The sequence below is a fragment of the Vipera ursinii genome (assembly GCF_947247035.1).
Source record: "Vipera ursinii genome assembly, chromosome: 1".
In the NCBI taxonomy this organism is placed as follows: domain Eukaryota; kingdom Metazoa; phylum Chordata; class Lepidosauria; order Squamata; family Viperidae; genus Vipera; species Vipera ursinii.
Window position 1 is genome coordinate 165,850,766 of NC_139512.1, and position 19,324 is coordinate 165,870,089.

The following is a 19,324-nucleotide window of genomic DNA, read 5'->3' on the forward strand; positions in this document are numbered from 1 at the left end:
CAATGGAATTCAAGGTGGCTGGACTTGTGGGAGCAAAGGGACTCAAGAATGATGATGTGTTTGACCCTTCCCTCAGGCTCAGTCTGTCATCTCCTACATCTTCCTTCTTTTCCACTTTGCAGGATTTATGTCAGCATAGCTTTGGATCCTGCAGTATGTTGTTATCAGGATAGTGTTGCACTGTAACTATCTGACTAAGAGCAGTTCCACAGATCTCCAGGATAATGTCACCTTCCTGAGATAGAAGAGAGGTGGTCCTTTGGTCCTGCCTTGAGAACAAGGGCAGAAAAGTTGCTACCTTCACAAAACAAAAGGTAGCAGTTGCCACGTTTGCTATTGGAGGAAAAGGAGAAGGAAAGGGCTTCTTTGTACCATGTAGAGGGATGGAAGGATTGATCCTGGAGTGGTCAATGGAGAACCCTGAAGGCTGTTGACCACCCTCAGTTTCATTTTCCTTGAAAATGTATTGGAGAACTGAATTTCTGCCTAGACTATTTTCATCCAGCTTCAGTTTGCCTCAGTGTCAGGCTGATTCCAAGATAGAAGCTCTAATGTAAGCACCTCCCCACTAATTGCTAAAACAGCCCTTCTTAGAATCAGGCGAAGGAGCTTGTGGACTGAACCTACAGATGATATATATTATAAAGATATAAATCCAGTGGATTTACTTCTAGAGAAGAGAGAATACAAATTCAACTAAAACTAGCAATTTTGAGGAAGCACCCAATTGCAAAAATATCAGCTGTGCTGAAATTCTTCTATCAGTTTCCCACATTTCATATTTTTTACTCTGAATAACGCTGCCAAGCTTTAGAGAGGTTTGGCTAGTTTTGCTTTTGTTTCTTTTTCTCTAAATCTCCTGGGTCCACACAATTAATTAATCTTTGGATTGCAATGATAAACTAAATGAGATTATAGATTTTGTTAAATTGCTTCTTGTTCCCACAAGAGCAACATGGGCAATTGATTGAAAAGTTAATATGTTCCACCCAAATGAGAAATATATTTTTTTAACTCCCTGACCTTGCAAAACAGTGATCTGACCATTCCACAAATATTTAAGAAGTTTATAATTAGTCAGACAACATATACTGAGTAATTTGTTTGAATGAGGTTTTGTTCTGCATGCTTGTCAGTTTGATAGAATCAGAATCCCCTCCTTTGATAGCTTTTAATTTGTCACAAACTGTAACTGCCAAACTGTAACTGCCAAACAATGAGCCTTGGTGGAGCAGTGGGCTAATGCCTCCTTAAGTAACACCAGCTGCCTGCAATTAGTGCAGGTTCGAGTCCCACCAGGCTCAAGGTTGACTCAGCCTGCCATCCTTCCGAGGTAGGTAAAATGAGGACCCAGATTGTTGGGGGCAATAAGCTGACTTTGTAATAATGCCGCTTGGGGTGTGTGTGAAAGCCCTAATAAGCAGGCATATACATAGAATGAAGGCTACTGCTAAGCTTGTAAGCCGCCCTGAGTCTTCGGAGAAGGGCGGGATATAAATGGAATAAAAAAAAACTGTAGAAGGTGGAAAGAATTCACAATATAAGCCTGAATACATCTAGCTGCACAGTTAAAGGTAACTAAAGACAGTGTAAACATCTGGAAATTCTCTAAATCAAATTCCCTACCTATCACATTCTGATATGTTTGAGAACCAAAACATTATTAGCAGCTAAAGTCAGGCAAAAATAAAATAAATTTATTGGGCCATTAAGCGATTGAGCAGGGAGCAAAAAAGTCAAGATGGTTGCTGCAGCATGATCAAATCTATGGCTGTTTTGTACATTAATGCTTGTTAAAGGGAGAAGGCTTCAATTGTACCATAGTGGCCACCATCTTGACCATTTTGACCTCCACTGCAGGTGCCATTGCATCAAAGATAACTTTTAGATTGTGTTTGTCTTGGTATTTTCCAAATATCATAAGCTAAGAACATTTTTTTCCCATTGTGATACCTTAAGATTTCTTAACTAAGGTACCTTACACTTTGATTCCCATCAATCTAAAAACTGGAGGATTAGGGGATTTGTAATTCCAAGTATGGAAGGCACGGTATGAGAGAAGCCTTGTTGAAAACAATAAGAAAGTTCTGCAGATGAGATGTTGTAGAAATACATTTAGTAAAGCTGTAACAACATGACTTTGCAAATAGTAGACTAAATGTCACTTCCTCTAACTCTTTACTATTAATTACTGTACCTAAAAATTGACTGTGTCCTTCTGAGATGAAATGTTGGTCACATGTAATGCACAAGCCACTTTTTAACAATGAGTCTTTGAACAATCCATAATGGCCTCATTCCACTTGATGCTAAGCCACAGTATATTAGATCCATAAATTACACTAATCCAACAACAAGGACATCATGACACAATTTATTATTACAGTAAGTATGATCTAGCTGGTTTTCTGTTATATTGGTAGCGTTTTGCTGAGGCTTTTTACAAATAGCAAAAAAAAATATTGCTAAAATAGTAGACATGATTCTTGGATGATCTTGGCATAAACTGCATTGTCCTTCATGGTTTTGAGCTGAATTAGAAGAAAGCTTTACTTTTATTCATTTAGAAAGGTTGACTTGTGTATGTTCAAAAGCAGAGTGAACAATATTCTCCTCAACTCTAACTCACGATGATGATGATGATGATGATGATGATGATGATGATGATGATGATGATGATGATGATAAACTTCCCTGCTCACAATTTGGTACTTTTTATGTATCATAAAACAAAGAGAAGAAAGTCAAACCTAAAAACAAAAGAAAATCAGTGCCATAGAAAACTGACAAGAATCAAGAAAAAAAACCAGAATATAAAAGCAATCACAAAATCTACATGTTATACCGAAGTAATTTTTCTGTGCACGATTTGGCAGTCCCCAAAATGGATATCATTTCAGAAACATTCTACAAACCTTCCATTGTCTTAACAACCATTTGTGTTTTTCACCTTTTCTGTAATGGTCTTTCTACTTATTACAGAAGATTTAGATATTGTCAAGTACATAAAGACCTTACAGGAACTTCATTTTGCCTTCCTTCCATTTTCCCTAAGAGGGTAAAGTGACTGGCCTGCAAACACTCTAGAAAGAAAGTATGTTAGGCTTAGGGCCTTCCTTCACAATTTTGAGGTCAGGGGGCTTCCCTGCTTTCAGACAGAATTTTGGTAGCGTAAAGTATCCTTCTGTTTCATAAAGTAGAAATTTTATCAAAACCAAGTGAGTGACCCATTAAGATATCTTCCTTCCCCTTGGGTGTGTATGTCTGTGTGTTTTAATCACAACTGACTAATTTAATCTCTTAAATTATTGTTTATACAAGTATTTTCCATTTCTTCTGTACCAAGGTGAATTTTGTTCCTGAATCAAAAACCCCAGAGGCGTAATTCCATTTGCCTCAATAATAACAACAATAACCTATGTCATTGGGAAAGGCTCAATCAGTAGATAAAAATGCAAATCCAGCCTAAGCATCTGGCTGACTATGCAACTGAGTCTTAACCGAGTAATAATATACCACATATATATATATACATAATCAAAAATTTCATAAATTCTCCTTGAGACTCTTGTTGTTCAGTGCCATCACTCTTACCAGCTAATTTTAGGCTAGTCTTGGCTTCTTTAAATAAACAAATAAATTCAAGATCTAGTGGTACTTATCAGTTCTAGCCTAGGTAATTAAAAAAAAAACACCTGGTATATTCTTATTCTCCCCATTTGGATAATTGGTGTTCCAGCTTCAGTGTGAATACATCCAACACATATTGATCCAACAAAGTACAATTAACACCCTGTTGTTGACTACTAGCAAACTAATTTAAATAACATTTGAAATATATTTATATTGTTTCTATTGCAGACTATTTTCTCAAGTACCCTTATACATAATGATAACATCCAACACATCTAATAAGCATCCCCCTACTATAAAATTTTATCATATTATTTCAACCATTTTCTATCAACTGTAGAGACAGATTTTATAAAGCAGCTTGTGTATAAAATGTGATTAATTACAAAATAAATTAATGTGACTTGCTATACAATATGTATATAAACATTTTGTAGAGCATTATGGATTTATGTAATATAACAATTGGATGTTTAAACATGTTTTTCTGATAGTTTTCAGTCTCCATTTCTCTTTTGGCCCTTTTTAAAGATTTAATCTTCTTTTGTTTGTCGGCGAGTCACATGTTTAAAGTTTCTTAGGATTTATATTACTAAATAAAGATTAGATCTTTTTTGTATTTTTATTTGTAAAACAAATAAAATTGTACTGATGTATGGATCATATGATTTTTGTTCAAGTGTTCAGTGCTGAAATTTCAAATACATTTTCTACCTGCTAAGTAGATTATAAATCACTAACATATTCAAGTGGAGAAAATCTGAACACAACAAGGGCCTTCTAGGAGCATTTTTTTTTGCAACACTTCTTAGCTCAACTGCTCACTGAAAAGCTGTAGAATGTTCCTCCTACTGCATTTTAAAGCCTCCTGAATCAGTGCTGTGTGATACAAATCTAGATAAAAGAACTGTGATGGAGAAAATACTTGCACATAAGATTTTATGAATATATTTTTTTCTGAATTTCTCCAAGAAATCTCTTCAGATATTCAGGACCTTTAATATGAAGACAGTTATCTTTCATAGTTGTGGGAGACTTATGTAGTATTCTTCTTAAGATAAAAGTCTTGGAAGATGGAAAACCATGAAGATTATGGAGACCCATCTAGACAGAGCTAGCCTTTGTCTACTGTTTATTTGAACCTAGAATTTAGAAGTTGTTGGAGGAATTTTCTCAACATCTCAAGCAACTGATAGACATATAGCTATGAATCTTATAATGAATATACCAGCAATTGTGGTGAATATCTGTAGCTCGGGTATAGGATGAGGATGGAGGTTCATTCTCCAAGGTTGTGGGCTAGTTTCCAAATGTTTCATTTCCAGGCTAGGTAACATCTTCAGTGGAATTTAGGGAATGCCAGTGTTGGTATTCTTCTGCTTATAAGGGCTTCATGTGATCAGTAGATCTTGTGATGGGAGGGTCACATCAGGTGAGGGTTTAGTCCTGTGGCCCTTTGAGAGGGCCATGTGTGGGTCACATCAGTGAGGGTCTTGTGATGGGTCTTGTGATGGATCTTGTGAGGGGTCAGGTGTGGGTCCCAACAGGTATAAATTACAACAATGTAATTTACAAAATCAACTCTAAAATTTCATACAATTCTACATGGGACCAACATCACGTCAATTGAAAATCAGAATCCATGAACACCAGCTGGCAGTCAATCACCATGATCCCAAATCCCTAACTGCTACTCACATTGACATAGAACAGCATCAATTTGATTGGAGCAATATAAGAATCATTGGCCATGAATTTATTGCATTCCACAAGCAATTCCATCAACATATAAATTGACCTACAACTAGCCTATGAACCAACCAGTGACACCATCAACTTTCAACCAACCATCCCACAAAACCATCCCACCTCCCAACCAGCACTTCACCTCCCAATGACCCTAATATGACCTCCCCATCACAAGACCCATTACAAGACTCTTACCTGACATGACCCACACCTGACTCCTCACAAGATCCATCACAAGACTCATCACAAACCATCACTGACATAACACACACCTGACCCTTCACGAGACCCATCACTAGACCCTCACCTGATGTGACCCTCCCATCACAAGATCTATTGACCACACAAAGCCCCTGTAAGCAGAAGAACACCAACACTGACATTCCCTAAATTCTGCTGAAGATGTTACCTAGCCTGGTAACAAAACATTCAGCAACCAATCGATAAGCTCGGAGAACAAACCTCTACCCTCATGTATCAGCAAATTATGGGTTCAGCAGACCATTTGACAAAATCTCCCAAGAGCCTCTGTAGAGTTGATGAAATAATGTGGGTTAAACTATGCTACCATTAGAGGGCAACAATGCTTGATGAATACCCAACATACATTACATTAATATGTCCACATCAAACTTGATAGAAGTGGCAAGTAGTGTACTACAGGTCTCCAGTCTAGGTCTTGCAATGTTCTATCTGTTTATTATTTATCTATGTATCTGACTCAAGTGAGAAGTTATAAAATATGTTTTGCAGTATCAGAAAGATATTCGGGGATAGCCAACACCTTAAATGGCAATATTAATATTCAGGAGAATGCTGATAAACTACAGGAATGAGTAAAAATCAGCAAGATGAATTTCAAGGAGAAAAATATGTAGTCCTACATTTGAGTAGGAAAAAAAATATCAAAGGTATGACTATAGAATGTGGGGAGAAAACCATACTGTGTAATAGTATATATAAAAGGTGTGGATTTCTTGGTGAATCACAAGCTAAATGTGAGCCAAGATTGTTATAAAGAGACAACGAAGAAAAAGAAGCAATAAAAGTAAGAAAAAAAAATGTTAGTCCATATCAACAGAAGTAAAGTTATCAAGATTCTTTTTTTTCCCTATTCTGCATTGGTCACAGAACACCTAATATATTACATCCAATCCTGGGCATCACGTATTTTTGCAGGTTGCTGACAAACTGTCCAAAGGAGAACAACCATGATAATAACATTCCTTGAGAGAGAAAAAAAATATGAAGAACAGTTGGAGACATTGTGTATATTTAGCCTGGAGAGGAAAAAAAACTGCAGGGAATCATGAGAGCTGTGATCAAGTATCTGAAGAGATGTTATGTAGACAATTTCTTATTGTTTGAGAAGATGTGATGAGAAATAGAAAGCTTAAAATGCAAGTAAGTATATTTTGGTTGGACAGCAGGAAACATTTCCTAACAGCAAAAGCTATTTCTCAATGGAAGAAATTGTCTCAGGTGGTGGGGTACTTTCCTTCAGTGAAATTGGTTAAACAAGAGTTGGATTGGGATTCCTATAATAATAGATTCCTTGACCTGGTCAGAAAGTGGGATAGTGTTTTGTAACCTTTAAGATGTGTAGACTTAAACTCAGAATTCTTAGCAATTGTCCATGCTGGCTGGAGAATTATGGGAGTGGAGGTCCATACATCTTAAACTTGCTGAGGTTGGAAAATGCTGGACTAGAATACTTTTAAGACCCATCTCAAGACCTACTGACCACACGAAGCCCTTATAAGAAGAAGAACACTGACACTGACATCCCCTAAACTCTACTGAAGATGTTACCTAGCCTGGTAACAAAATGTTCAGCCCACAAGCTTGGAGAATCTTCAGCCTCATCCTACACCAGAGCTACAGATATTTGCCACTATCCCTTTCAGTGATTCAATTTAAAAAAAAATCACGGATCACATAACACATCAAGAGCACAGATGTCAACTTATTCCAATGGTCTACTTTTCAATTGAAACAGTCATCCATCATACTCCGCCGTGTACATGCTTGAAATGAAAGTTAAATATTACTTATGAACCTGATTCAAGATATGCTTATTAGAGCTATGTAGCACTTCATAAATAATTTTGAAAGGTACTTCAGAGCCCACAGAAGCACAAATATAGCACTTCTCTGAACCCTTGAAAGCAGTGCATTTTCCCCATAATTACAGAGCTGTTCTCTGTATCTGCCATGTGATTCCCAATGGGGGGGGAATCTATTTTCAAAACTTGCAGATAGGTGTTATATTTGTACTCCTTCTAGATTCCAAAATATTCTGGGGAGCATTAAATCCAGAGGATTGTTTGTCAGCAAATTTCACAATGACTGTGGAGAAAAAAGTTGCCATAATTATAATATTTTTACCACCTATGCTTTATGTCATGCCGCAGGAACTATATCAATGCAACGCTGGTTTCAAAAAATTTTCTGGAAATAATGTTTTCTTCTTCTATAGCCGTAGAGGCGAACCTATGGCACGTGTGCCACAGGTGGCATGCAGAGCCCTCTCTGTGGGCATGTGCGCTGTCGCCCCAGTCCTAGGCCTTCAGCTGAGTTTTATAAAACCTTTTCACTTTAGGCCTCCACCCCCGTGTGCAAAAAATAAATAAAAAGGTGCAATCAATCAATCAATTTCAACTTCTCGCAGGGAAAAAAATGATCTCACAAAGTTGGAATTGATTGATTGATTGAATTTTTTAGTCTCACCCAGTCTGCCGTTACCACTGCAGCCACACCCACCCAATGGGCTATGCCCACCCAATAGGCCACACCCACCCAATGGGCCATGCCCACCTGGCACTGAATGATACATAAGTGGGTTTTAGTTTGGGCACTCGGTCTCTAAAAGGTTTGCCATCACTATTCTATAGGATACATTTTTCCCTCACTAAATGTTTTCTTATAGCATGTTCTCCAAACCATTCTCACCTCCCAAACATGCAAGATGATGATACACGTATTGTATAGAGATTACACAATGCAAAGGCTCTTTTTTCTTTTGAGGATGAATTCAATAAAATTATAGTTCAAGATGCAATTTCCAACTTTTCAACCATTAGAGTACAAAACAGCACACCTTGTTTCCTTTATACTGTCAGAATCCATTTATATCACATTCATAAATGTATGTTTAAAACATTATCCCCCCCATATGGATTCTGCCATCTCCCGAGGAAGGAGGAGCATATGTGGATTCAGCCTGCCTTAGGTTATTTCAAAGACCAAGGAAACCTTTTGAACTGGGGGGAACAAAAGGGAGGGTTAGAGAAGAAGGCTTCCGGCTTGTGTCTTCTTTTAATTCTGGAGAGGAAGAAGGCAATAACCATAAAGATTCAAAGTTCCTTTTTCCCCCCATGAAAGGGATGACACAAAGTAGAAGGATGGGGGCTGACCAAATGGGGTTGAGGGAAGGGGGGTTGAACCAGGTACCCTTTATAAAATTTCAATTTGTAAAACAATACTAAGTCCTGTCTTGTATTCCCACAACCAAGCATGTCCTAGTAAAGATTCCTTTTGGACTAGAACTGACTCCAAGAGTTTTTGTTTTCCTAGGACGTGGATTGGGGTGGGTCCTGACATATACTATGCTTCTTCTTTCTTCCCTTTTCAGCATAGATATTCATTCTGATTTGCTTGTAAAGGTTTCACAAGTCTACGTCTGGTGAGATTTTTCCTAATGTCTGTTTAGAAACACTGCAGCCATTTTGCTGTTAGAATTGGGCAGCAGAATAGCCTCTGCAAGCAAATATCTGTGGAGTTTGTCTCCACTCTGAGAGAATGGGATTTAAATCCTCAGAGAGGCAAGAAGCAGAATTGCCTTCACTGTCTTTACACTCTCTAGTAGGCTACATACATCTCATTCACCGAGTCCCAAGTGTGACTCATATATTGCCATCTCCTTCCTTGGCTCTAGCAGGTTTTATCCTCATGCACATGATGGATATTTCTCTTTTCCAGGAGATGGTTTAATCATATTACAAACAGGCTCACATGCGCAAAGACAGAATTATCATTAGGCCTCCTCTGCCTGCTTAAGAGAGTTCTCCGCCATCAATTTTCTCTTCAACTAGATGCCCTTAATTTCCCTGCTTTGCAATGTCTAGGGAAAATTAGCTTAATGAAGAAAAGGGGAAAGAGGCAGGAGAAATCTCTCAGTGTTGCCCTCTAAGTGCCCTCTGTTTTTTTTCAGCAATGTTTTCTTTACATTCAGAAGCTTCCTTGTTGCTAAGTGGAACAGGGAATGTTTTCCTTCCTTCTTTTCCTGATGTTTTCCTTCCTTCTTTTTTTTTTTCTTGTTTTATGACCTTCCTAGCTATGCCCATTTTTCAACCTGAAGAAACCTTATGAGAAGCATTCACATGAACAACATACCATAGGATTTAACCCAAATCCAGAAAGCTGCAGCAAAGGTATCCACGAGGAGGGATGTGAAAAGGACAAGGGTTGATAGGTGCATCATGATGTCATGGCAACATTCCACCCCCTCATGTAATTTTGTGCAATATCACTTGGCATTGTGGTGCCATCACCATTTTAATATATCCATAGTCAGGACCAGCTCTACCTATTTTGGAGCCCTAGGCAAAGTCACATTCTGGTACAGCCTATGGTTTGGCTCATCTTCTGATTTTGTTAGGAATTTTAAAAAGGCACCTTTCTCTTCTTTCTTTCTTTCTTTCTTTCTTTCTTTCTTTCTTTCTTTCTTTCTTTCTTTCTTTCTCTCTTTCTTTCTTTCTTTCTTTCTTTCTTTTTAATTCATGTTTTTGAAGTTTACAACTAATAATTTTCAGCCATGGACAATTTTAAAAAAAAATTCTAGGACATTTTAATTCTATTTACACTGTAATTTTAATTACATCAGCACTGGTTGTTATCCTATGGCAAGAATTTTGCAAAATTATACCTAATCCTCAAGTGGGCTCGAGAGCCTTGGTGGAGCAGTGGGCTAATGCCTCCTTAAGTAACCTGCAATTAGTGCAGGTTTGCATCCCACCAGGCTCAAGGTTGACTCAGCCTTCCATCCTTCCGAGGTAGGTAAAATTAGGACCCAGACTGTTGGGGGCAATAAGCTGACTTTGTAATAATGCCGCTTGGGGGGGCGAAAGCCCTAATAAGCAGGCATATACATAGAATGAAGGCTATTGCTAAGCACATTGATTTGTGCTTTAAATTGTAAGCCGCCCTGAGTCTTTGGAGAAGGGCGGGATATAAATGGGATTTAAAAAAAGTGGGCACACCCACTCCCAGTGTGTGCCATTACTGCTTCTCACTTTTTGTGCTTTTTGGAAATCTTTTCAATCTTAGTGCCCCCTAAAATTTGGCACCTCTTGACCAGTGCCTAATCAGCATTAGCCTAGACTTGGCCCTGCCCATTTGTCAGCTGCAGATTGTTGGGATGTACTTGTTGTCAGAGCCCATATATGGATTCTCCTCAGACACCTCAAAACTAACATTAGGCAATATCTATCTATCTATCTATGTACCTATCTATCTATCTATCTATCTATCTATCTATCTATCTATCTACACACACACACACATACACACACACACACACACACACACACACACACACACAGAGGCAGTATGCAACAGTTCATTTACTGACCATTCAAACTTAACAATGGCACTGAAAAAGGTGACTGTTTTTCACAGTTATGACCTTTGCAGCCTGCCCATGGTCATGTGATCAAGATTCAAAGGTTTGGCAATTGGTTCATTTTATGACCGATGCAGTGTCCCAGGGTCATGCGATCACCTTTTGTGACCTCTGACAAGCAAAGTCAATGGGAAAGCCAGATTCACTTAGTAGTAACTAGGTTATTAACTTAACAACTGCAGTGATTCAGTTAACAACTTTGACAAGGAATATCATTAAAATGGGGCCAAACTCATTTAACAAATGTCTCTCTTAGCAACATATATTTTGGGTTCAGTTATGGTCGTACATCAAGGCCTACCTGTATTCCACCACGTACTCTTTCACTGAAGGCACCCCTCCTTTGAAAAGTTAGCAAAAATAGAAAACATGTTTCCAGCAAGCTGAATAATTGTCAGAGGTGTGCTCAAGGCTTTTCTTTCCCTTTCTTTTTACAAAGTTTTATTGATTTATTAAAATATAAAATATAAAAATACAAAGAAAAAAGAAAATCATGGGGAAAAGGGGAGGAGAAGGGAGGGAGGAAGAATTGTAGGATAAAGGGAAAGAAAAAGAAATCATTGACTTCTGATTTTATTTTATTTTTTTGGTGCAAGAATAAGGTAATAACATACAACCTCAGTTTTGTTTTTTTTATTAGTTTATAATATAAAGTACAAAAATACAAAAGCAAATAATAGGAAAAATAGGGGAGGAAGAAGGGAAGGGAAAAGTGTAGAAAAGAAGGACTTCCAACTCCCTTTGGTGCAATAGAATAAGATAATAACTTCAAACCTCAGCTTTTTAATTTTATGTAATAGTATAAACTAGGAATACAATATCAATTTTTTACTTTTACATAACAATATATACTAGTCATTTCTATAACAAAAAAAACTGTCTATAACAAAAAAAAATCAGTCAAACCCAAAATCAAAGTTTCATTTTTTCCACCTCAAGCACAAAGTCCAGAAGCGGTTTCCAAATAGAAACAAAATGAATTGTATTCTTTTCTTTAATCAAAGCAGTCAATTTAGCCATCTCTACTAACTCCATCAGCTTTTGCAGCCATTCATCCATTGTGGAACAAGGATTTTCTTTCTTATACAAAATAGCATAGGTAGGTAAATTAAAGAAATAGTTCTTGGCTTCACTGAACCCTGTTATAGATCAAAATGTAAATATAAACACATGAAAGGGGAAAGATTTTGGGGCTATTGGAAGAGAAAATGAAGAGAATGCAACTTACACATTTCTTCAGAAAACTATTCAGGGTTTAAGTGTAAACGGCAATGACCTGAAGGGAAAAAAATGGTAACAACTGCAGGAAAGTTCATTGCATTCTTTTATCAATTTCTCATGGATTTCCCTTTCTCACACCCTATGCGCACGTATGTACACACTGCACACACACACACACACACACACACACACACACACACACACACACACAGAGCAGATATAGAGGAGATGGGCTTTACTGACAGAAAGCTGTGTGGTGTTCATAGTAATTGCAACAACTTTCAGAAACCTCAGGCAGCAAAAAGATTAATTACCTGCAAAGAGTTCAGAAGCCAACACCTACTGGAATATTTTCTTTTTCACACTTAGTAAAAGCTTTAATGCATGAGTACTGCTTATTTTTTGCATCCTACAAAGGCCTAAGGAACCGGAGAATCTAACTGGCTGCCTTCACATTCTCTGACTGAGATGTAACCGTGTGATGCACTGGGCCTTCATGAGTTTTGACCATAGTTTTTCATTAACATGCAGGGTTATGAGACTTAACATGGAGGATGGATTTGATTTGACATAACATAAGCAGCTGCATCAGCAGGACCACAGGAAAAAAGCTTTGTTAAAAACCAGAATTTAGTGTGAGTTCAAAATACAAAATTAGTGTGAGTTTCTTTTTTTAAAAGAGATTTAAAAAAACTGTATGTGAAACTATATCTGAAACAATAGTGTGCTGGGCCTGGTAATGTGAAAGTAGAAACTTTAATTTGAGCCTGGTCTAATCAGGAGATGCCTGTAAAAAGTATTTCTCAATCTTCAGACTTCTGAACTTGTTTTCCAGTGCCAAGGCTCAGTCCTCAAGAGATAAAGTACAAAAGTACAGAATGGCCTAAATTATATATGGTTTATAAAGATACTGGATACTAAAGAGCTTTATCTCCATTTGTCACCAACAAAGTTCTATATATCTAAGTTATCTATACTAGACAAGAAGGATTACTGGGATGTTGGTTCTTTGAGTTATGGAAGTTGCCATTGTAAGAAGCAGGGGTTTGCCAAAAATTAGAAAAGTATTATGCAGGTGCATAAGCAAAAGGTTGGCAATAGGTTAAGGGGGATCCACTTAATTTTGAGCAGCCTTGTGGCTAACTAAAGGATGTTCAAAGAAATCTAAAGTCAAAGCCACTCACACAAATAAAGGTAATTGTAGATATAGTATAAGTATTTAGATTTAGATGATAGACAGACAGACAGACAGACAGACAGACAGACAGACAGACAGACAGACAGATAGATAGATACATGATAAACAAATAATTTCAAGGGTATCGTGTGTAGCAGCTTGTGGTTGGGCCAGACTTAGGCACAAATGCTAGAAAGCCCTTAGAAAATGGGAACTAGGAAGGTAAAACTGGCAGCAAATTTTGTGAGGACTTTTTTTATTTCTGTTCTGTGCTCAACACATAATCTGTAAGTTTGGGGAGGCTGGAGCAGAAAAGTAATGGTGCGCGAATTATATAACTAAAAATCAAAAACAGAAGCAGTACATTCAGGGCAAGCGTGCCTGAGATTCCTTGTATCTAAGAATGTCTGGCTTAGTTCAGTGCAACACTTGTTTTTCAGCTGTCTTTTGCAGTACCCTTTTCAAACTTGGAAACTGTCCTATCTTTAAACAAATCACTAGTCTACAAGGACAGATTATTTATCTAGGGTCTGTAATCTGTGCTCTTCAGGCAGAAATTAGGTGTCCAGTTCAGCCCTTCTACTCTATTGAGCCTCCATGCTATCAGCCCCCTCTACCACAAAGATCCTGCAGGAGAAGGGCAGTGTGGACAACAGTGGGATCTGGCACAGTGAGAGCTGTGAACGGTGAGAGCTGTGAACACAAAGCTTTTGCTGTGTCCCTGCACAACAGATACAGTGCCCTTGCTGACCTTAATAGGGACATTAAGGAGACAGGTCAAGGTAGTTGTGATCATAACTCAAATAAGCAGGGGATCGTGGTCCAAGATGAAGAACTTGTTTTTGACAGGGAGAAGTGCAAATCAGCTATTACACATCAGTCATGCAAGAACAGAAAGGCACCCAAAAAGAGAAGCCACCTTCTGGTTGGTAATTGAATTATAAGGGATGTAAATTTAGGAAAGGACAGAGGTTTTGAAAGAGGTCAGGTGTCTTCCAGGTGCTACTGCCACTAGGGACAAGAACTGTTTTCTAAAATAATCAAGAATGCCAGCAAGGACTGTGATATGGAGGCTATTGTACATCTTGGTGCTAATGATCTGTCCCAAAAAGATGTACTCTCTGTGCAGAATGATTTCCAGAGCTTGGGGCAGGAACTTAGCAGAATAGGCTGTAGGCTTAGTTTTTCAGAGGGTTAACCAGTGCATAAGGAGCAAAATGGAAAAGGCCAGCATTTAGCACAATTCAATATGTGGCTAAAGGAGTGGTGTAAAAGGGAAGGTTTTGATATATTAGTCACGATGTCTATAGCTGGTCCAATGAAAAAATGTACAAAAGAGATGGTTTGCATCCTTCAAAGAAAGGGACTGAGTTACTCGGCTATAAATTCACAGATGTTCTGGAGGAATATTTAAACTAAACAGCGGGGACAGTGAGTTAATTAATACAGAACATCCCAGTCCCCGGCAATCTAAAAAATATAGGGCTATCAGTGCATGTAACATAGATGTGTGTGTGGACAAGAATATCAACCTTGCTGTCAAGCAAAATCAAGCATCTAATAGCAAGTGCCACACAAAGTGCAGTAACCAAATAGGTGGTAAGACAATAGGGGAACTCAGGCACCACACAGGTTATGTAGTAGGTAAACACAGGGTCAGTCATAAAGGACTCAAACGTCTATACACCAATGCACAGAGTATTAACAGCAAACAGGGTGAACTAGAAATTCAGGTTAATGAGCGCAGATATGATATTGTTGCCATTACAGAAACATGGTGGGATGAAACCCACAAATGGAACAGACAGCTAGAGGGATTAAAATTATTTAAAATAAACCAACCAAATAAAAGAGGGGGTGGAGTTGTTCTCTATATAAGAAATAACTACATATCTACAGAAATAGAGCACAACAATGATGAAAACTGTAAACTTGAATGCATTTGGGTCAATATAAAAGTGGGGGGAAATGACATTGCCATAGGTGTATACTATAGGCCCCCCAACCAACCAGAGGAAATAGATGAACTTTTTGCTAGTCAGCTAACTAAGGTATGTAGGAAGCACATCACAATAGTAATGTGGGACTTTAACTACCCTGACATCAACTGGGAGACAAACTCTGCAGCAAGTGGAAGATCAAGCAGATTCCTGACAAACCTAGCAGACAACTTTGTCACCCAAAAAGTAGAGAAGAGAACTAGGGGATTAGCCATTTTGGATCTAATTCTCACTAACAAGAGATGAAATGATAGAAAGTGTTGAAGCCACAGGAACCTTGGGAGGAAGTGATCATGCAATATTGGAATTCAACATTATGGAAGCACAAGCAATAGAATCTTGGACTAAGAAAGCTAATTTCAATAAACTTAGAGAGGGCTTGGGAAGGATTCCATGGTTGAGAATCCTCAAGGGGAAAACAACTCAAGAAGCTTGGGAAATTTTGAAAAGTGAGATAATAAAATCCCAGTCCAGCACAATACCAACAAAGAGGAAAAATAACAGTGCTCAAAAGAAACCAAGTCACACAACAGAGCCAATCTTACGACAACCGGGTAAGGAGGTACGATGGAGAGTGAATCACTTATATGTCCCACAAGGACATGTGCTTTCTTCCACAACAGAACCAGACCCATGGCAACCGCACACAAGGGAATGAGACGACCTTCCTGGCTCCACTTCGCACGAGGAACCTACCAACCAATGCACGACTGTGCATGGTGTGATGAGGTTTACGCGCCAAACAGCTGATAGGCAAGATTTTTAAATCTCAACCAGAGACTGGCTTGCAGCAGCGAAGCTGGAACCACCATGGTTATATGCAGACGAGCATGTCATGAGCATGCCACACCCACATTCCACACCTAGACCATTATAACTGCCATATAAGTGTATGTACTGGCTCCCTTATCATTCAGCCATTGCTCTGATGATGTCAACAGCTAGTTGACGAAAACTCAGCAATAAAAAAGGCTTTTTTTCTTATATCCTGGAGTTCATCATTTTATTTTAAATGATTTCAAATGTCTATACGTGGGATTCCATTTTTTAAATTTATCAAACATCTATATCTATGTCTATATCTATATCTATGTCTATATCTATATCTATATCTATATCTATATCTATATCTATATCTATATCTATATCTATATCTATATCTATATCTATATCTATATCTATATCTATATCTATCTATATCATATATCATATATCATATATCATATATCATATATCATATATCATATATCATATATCATATATCATATATCATATATCATATATCATATATCATATATCATATATCATATATCATATCATTATATTATAATATGATTATATTATAATATGATTATATTATTATATTATATTATATTATATTATATTATATTATATTATATTATATTATATTATATTATATTATTATATTATATTATATTATTATATTATATTATATTATATTATATTATATTATATTATATTATATTATATTATATTATATTATATTATATTATATTATATTATATTATATTATATTAATTATATTATATTATATTATATTATATTATATTATATTATATTATATTATATTATATTATATTATATTATATTATATTATATTATATTATATTATATTATATTATATTATATTATATTATATTATTATATTATATTATATTATATTATATTATATTATTATATTATTATATTATATTATATTATATTATATTATATTATATTATATTATATTATATTATATTATTATATTTATTATATTATATTATATTATATTATATTATATTATATTATATTATATTATATTATATTATATTATTATATTATATTATATTATATTATATTATTATATTATATTATATTATATTATTATATTATATTATATTATATTATATTATATTATATTATATTATATTATATTATATTATATTATATTATATTATATTATATTATATTATATTATATTATATTATATTATATTATATTATATTATATTATATTATATTATATTATATTATATTATATTATTATATTATAATATTATATTGAGGGGATGTAAGGATGGAGATTCCAAAGAGAATACTAGAAAGTTGGTTTGGATCTAGGTGATACTTTCTGCCTCCCTCCCCCCTGCCTATTTATTAATTAAAGATAACAATAAGAATTTAAGTTCTCGGTACTGGGCATTAGTAATTCTTTGCCCAAGGAATGGCAAATGTCCACATTGTTACCAAACCAAAGCTTTCAAGTTATCAGTTCTAGATTAGAGAACCACAGTTATTAAATTTAGCCTTAATACAGCTCTTGGGCTTTCCATACATCAGCCTTGCTTATTAGTTGGGTGACAAAGTTGTATGCTATGCTTATTGTCTTTGTCTTTGTGGGTTGTTGTTTTGTGTGTGTGTGTGTGTGTGTGTGTGTGTGTGTGTGTGTGTGTGTGTGTGAAATGGGCATCTGAGATTGTTACAGCCTCTGTTGAGGAGGAGACCATTAAATATTCTTTATCTGGATGAGAGTGACCCATGTTTGGATCACTGCTGCTTCTCTCAATCAGCTCAAAAATATGGTGCCTGATTTTATAAAATAGCTATTCTTCAAGACTGCAAAATTATTCCATAACTGGATGGTAGACACAAATTGCTACATAAACTAAATACTTTTGATGAAAAAATGTGCCAATTAACATGCTAAGCAGAATGGGTAGAAGTAATGGACCTTGCATTTTATACCTGTGCTAAGCAATTATTACACTACAGTACCAGTATTACTCCACAAATTATGGTAAAGCTTTCCTAAAATGGTTGCTTTGCTGCAATTGCCTGGAAAAAAAATCACAGGGCTTCAGACAACTATAAAAATAGACCTGACTATAACTTCATTTTAATGGCTACAGGTACTTCTATTTCATAATACTTATAACCTCTTGGTTAAAGCTCCAATCCTGAAATGAATATTAACTGTAATGTATATAAAGAGTATAGCTTAATTTAATTACCTTTAAGTACTGTGTTATAGTGAATGTAGCTTTATTCATTCAGAAAAAAACCTAATGATGGATAGAATCATAATAAAATCTATCAGTCACACTAGAGATTGTAACCTGAATTCATTCATTTATGTATATTTAAAAAAGACAGAGCTGATTTGGCTTTCATGTTTGTGTTCAAAATGTTCCTTTTGTGACAAGGAAAACCATTAGTAGTCAAACTCTTCAGGTCTGTCCACAAGGTATGGTCAAAAAGTGTGCCTGTAAACAATAGGCATAACTTTGATTGCACTGTCAAGACCACCATTTTGATTTTTTTTTAACCATATGTTGTGAGTGGTCCCAAAAATCCTTCTACTTCCTCAAATGGAAGACATTTTGAGAAAGGGGTAGACAATCCGTGAAAAAGCATAAAAGGGCAAGCTTACACAAGCATCTTTTTTAGATCTGCATTGTTCATTTTCCCCATACATGTTTTCGCCTCCAGGATATTTATTTATTTATTTATTTATTTATTTATTGATGGGATTCATATCCCGCCCTATCTCCCGAAGGACTCAGGGCGGCTAACAACAAAACATATAATAAGTACAGAAATCAAGATAAAAATAAAATTGAAGTCATCTGTGCAATAAATTAAAATTAAAGAATTAAAAAATAAATTAAAAATTCTAAATATAAATTAATTAAAATGCCTGTCAGTCCAGGTCAGCCTGGTGGAATAGGAGTGTTTTGAGGCTGCGGCGAAAGGATTGGAGGTTTTGGGCCATCCAAAGCTCAGGGGGGAGCTGATTCCATAGGGCTGACGCTCCCACAGAGAAGGCCCTCCCCCTGGGGGTCGCCAGCCGACATTGCCTAGC